Source organism: Schistocerca serialis, chromosome 9, assembly GCF_023864345.2.
Source record: "Schistocerca serialis cubense isolate TAMUIC-IGC-003099 chromosome 9, iqSchSeri2.2, whole genome shotgun sequence".
Taxonomy (NCBI): domain Eukaryota; kingdom Metazoa; phylum Arthropoda; class Insecta; order Orthoptera; family Acrididae; genus Schistocerca; species Schistocerca serialis.
Window position 1 is genome coordinate 186,733,066 of NC_064646.1, and position 4,291 is coordinate 186,737,356.

The window sequence follows — 4,291 nt, forward strand, 5'->3', positions numbered from 1 at the left end:
GGGGTCGGCCTTGTCATGACGGATTTGGAAGTGTTAATTGCAGAGGGTGGCCAGATGTCCTTCCTGACGCCACACCGAACTCCACGGGACAGAAGTAGTGTACCCCAGCAGTCTGCGTCTAGTGTAAGTCGTGAAATAGTGTCAACGTTTTCAAATTTCTGTGAGTCATGTAACTTAGGCGGAACTTGGGGACCAGCCCGGTATTCACCTAGCGGATGGGGAAAACTGCCTAAAAACCACATCCAGGCTGGCCGACATACCGGACCTCGTCGTTAATCCGCAAGGCGGATTCGATACGGTGCTGGCGCGCCTATCCGAGTCCAGGAAGCAGCGCATTAGCGCTCTCGGCTACCCTGGCGGGTAATGTCATGATCAGCATTAGCAATGAATCTTTCGCAGGGTTCCCCACTGTAACTTTTTTTCTTTGATTCTTTGTTTTACTTATTTTCTGTTTGTATACTTGCCAGGATCACATTTGCTCGTGTTTCTAAATGAGCGTTAAGAACATTTCAGTTGTCTTTAACGTTGTTAATTATTTTTGTGTTTCATATTTTGAGACCATTTTTCCGATTTGATACTTTATTTTTCCCTCGTACCTCATTAGCTATTCTCAGAATTATTGATTTTCATCTTTTCCATTCTTCTTCAAAGTTGTCTTCAGTTTCAACCATTTGTAATTCCTGTGTGAGTCTTTGTTGATATACGTTCCTTATGCCTTCTTCCTGTAGAAGATGAACCATATATTTCAAGTTTTGGCTTTGGGTTCTCTTTACATTTACTTGTTTCCTCTATCTTGCGAAGTTTCAATCTTCGAAGTAACTTGGAAGTGATCAGTTCGTGCATCATTACCTCTAAATACATGAATATCTCGAATTTGAGAACTTTTTTAATTAGTAACAAAAATCTTGAGATACCTCCTAATATCGTGTTGGATCTGATTTTTCCCGGCGTAATGCAGCAATTCGATGTGATGTGGACTGAAGAAGACGCTGGAAGTACCCTGCAGAAATATTGAGCCATGCTACCTCTATAAAAACGAAACTAAACCAAACTTCTCCCGAACAGACCATGAATGCCCAACGGCGCCGACCGGCCGCCGTGTCATCCTCAGCCCACGGGCGTCACCTGATGCGGATATGGAGGGGCATGTGGTCAGCATACCGCTCTCCCGGCCGTATGTCACTTTACGAGACCGGAGCCGCTACTTCTCAATCAAGTAGTTCCTCAGTGTGCGGGGAGCCCCGCTTGCCAACAGCGCTCGGCAGACTAAATGGTCACCCATCCAAGTGCTAGCCCAGTCCGACAGCGCTTAACTTCGGTGATCTGACTGGAACCGGTGTTACCACTGCGGCACGGCCGTTGGCATGCTACCTCCATAGCCGTCCATAATTACGAAAGTGTTGTCGATGCAAGATTTTGCCGGAGAACAGATCTAGATGTTCGACGGAATTCATGTCAGGCGTTCTAGATGAGCAACCATTCACTCTAGTTGCCCAAAATGTTCTTCAAACCAACCGCGAACAACCGTGGCCCGTTAACAAGGCGGATTATCACCCTTAAAAAATCCATCGTTGTTTGGGAATGACTGCAAATGGTCTCCACGTGGCCGAACGTAACGATTTCCAATCAATGATCAGTTCAGTTGGACTAGAGGACACAGTCCATTCTATGTAAACACAGCCCACACTATTATGGAGCCACCACCAGCTTGCACAGTGCCTTGTTTGACAACCTGGGTCCAATGATTCGTGGGATCTGGGCCACACTCGAAACCTACCGTCAGCTCTTATCAACTGAAATCGGGACTCATCTGACCAGTACACAATTTTCCAATAGTGAAGGGTCCAACCGATGTGGTCACAAACCCAAGAGAGGCGCTGCAGGCGATGTCGTGCTGTTAGCAAAGGCACTCGCGTTGGTCGTCTGCCGCCATACCCCAATAATGCTAAATTTCGCCGCTCTGTCCTACTGGATACGTCGTACTTTGATTTCTGTGGTTATTTTTCGCAGTGTTCCTTGTGTGTTAACTGTGCACAAATGCCGCTCGGAAGGACGACGGTTCAATCCTGCGTCCGGCCATTCCGATTTAGGTTTTCCCTAAATCGCTCCAGGCAAATGCCGGGATGGTTCCTTTGAAAGGGCACGGCCGGCTTCCTTCCCCGTCCTTCCCTAATCCGTTGAGACCGATGTCCTCGCAGTTTGGTCTCTTCCCCCCGAACAACCCAACCCAACCCAATTGTCGCTGCTCTTTGTCGTTAAGTCAAGGCCGTCGGCCGCTGCGTTGTCCATGGTGAGAGGTAATACCCGAAATTTGGTATTTTCGGCACACTCTTGACACTACAGTTAGCGGAATATTGAATTCCCTAACGATTTCCGAAATAGAATGTCCCGTGCTTTTAGTTACCACTAACGTTCCGCGTTCGAAGTCTGATAATTCTCGTCATGCGGCCATAATCACTTCGGAAACCTTTTCACATGAATCACCTGAGTACAAATTATAGCTCCTCCAATGCAATGCCCTTTTATACCTTGTGTACGCTATATCACCGCCGTCTGTATACGTGCATATCGCTGTCCCACGACCTTTGTCACCTCAGTGAACGCAGTCAATTACTGAGCTGGAACCTCTTGTATTACAGGTGTGTTTATTTGCGTCTTCGTTTCTGCACAACGTATTTTAATTTTTACCTGATTATATCTAGTAAAATATCTTCACGTCTTGCTGTTTCCGTAAAAAGTTAGTTCACCAAATGTGCCTGCTATATCTACTATCGGTACCTTTCAAATTATTGCATTTAAGTCTCCTAATATTAACAAACGATCAGTTTTTTATGTTTATTTACTGTTTTTGCAGCTCTTCATCAAGAATTTCAGAGTCTTCGCGTTTTCCGTCACCAGCTGCATATACTCCTATGACATATAAATCTGCTCTACCAGTTCTGAATCTAGCAGTTACTATCCTTTCATTTATGTAATAAAAATTTGTCTATCCTATCCATTTATCAACTATAAGGAAACCCACTCCACTCACTGTTCGTTTCGTTTGTTCGACTCCGTTGTAAATTAATGTGTAATTATTCACACCTCTTCTTCATCTCAGTTTCGTCTTTGTTTCTGTTATTACAGAAACGTTCATATTTCTTTGCTTCAAGCTTTCTAAGAGCTCCGATTTCTTCGTATGAAAACCTCCTCCCATAATCCAGATACCTATACACAATACGTCTTAAAGACCAATGTTAAAGACAATTGTAGTTCCAGTTTCAAAACGCTATGGAAAGGGAACCGCTGCTCAGAATGACGTCAAATCTGGATAGGACATTAGTGACAAAGAGGGAAACTTCATGGAACACAAAAAATTTAACGGAAGTTTTACCCGTAGACGGTGTTGTAAGTATCAGAATATGTACACCAACAGGCGCGCGGCACACGGCTGTCCCTTAGTTCATGTCTGAGACATACAATATGACTGTCTTCATGAAACATCGCACACTGCAGATAAAGCTTTTTTACAAGAAAGGTGACTGCGTCAGCAGCCCTGCAGAAGTTCCGGACACCCAAGAGTATGAAAAAAAAGCACCGGTCCGATGTCTGTTACGGGTCTGGAGAGAACGATTACAAAATTCGAAAAGACAGATTCTTTTGAAGTGCAATGTGGCTGAGGGAGAAAAGCAGATGATCCGACGTCTGTCGAAGATCTCCCCATAGGACTGTTGGTGGGGTCGAGCGGTGTTATTGAAACATACAGTGTAAGGGGAATTGCCCTAACTTTCGACATGCCTGCGAAAACGGTGCATAAAATCCTACGAAATATCCTTTATTGCTACCCGTACAAAATCTCCATTTTCAGTTGTTTCTTCCTGCTGACCTGCGAACAAACGTTCGCTCTGGGATTTCTTGCTCGCAACGCAACAATCTGTGAACAGACTAATCCCATCTCCATCTCCAAGGACACGTTATTTTGCAGAGCTACAGAGCATGGAAAACAGCACGCGCATCAACCGGTACCACTTCATTCTGCACAGGTGACTGTGTGGTGCGGTTTGATAGCATCATTTATCGTATGGACGTATTTCTTTCGAGGAGATGAATCCTGCGGGTCCTGTTGCTGTACCGTCACTGGTAAACTCTATGAGAGTGTTTTGAGCACCAGCGTCATTCCAACCCGCCAATAGCGTGGATAGCATAACTTTTATATAAGGTGACACTCTACCACATACTGCACAGCCAGTGAAGTAGCTACTGCAGAAGCGTTTTGGAAATGCTACCATTATCTGCCCTCATTATGTCGTGT

The 4,291-nt window shown here is 45.0% G+C and overlaps 1 pseudogene; it reads right to left on the bottom strand.

The window, feature by feature from the left end:
• Window positions 1-1,246: 1,246 nt before the first annotated feature.
• LOC126419946 (5S ribosomal RNA) lies at window positions 1,247-1,364 on the bottom strand (annotated as a pseudogene).
• Between the last annotated feature and the right edge of the window lie 2,927 nt (window positions 1,365-4,291).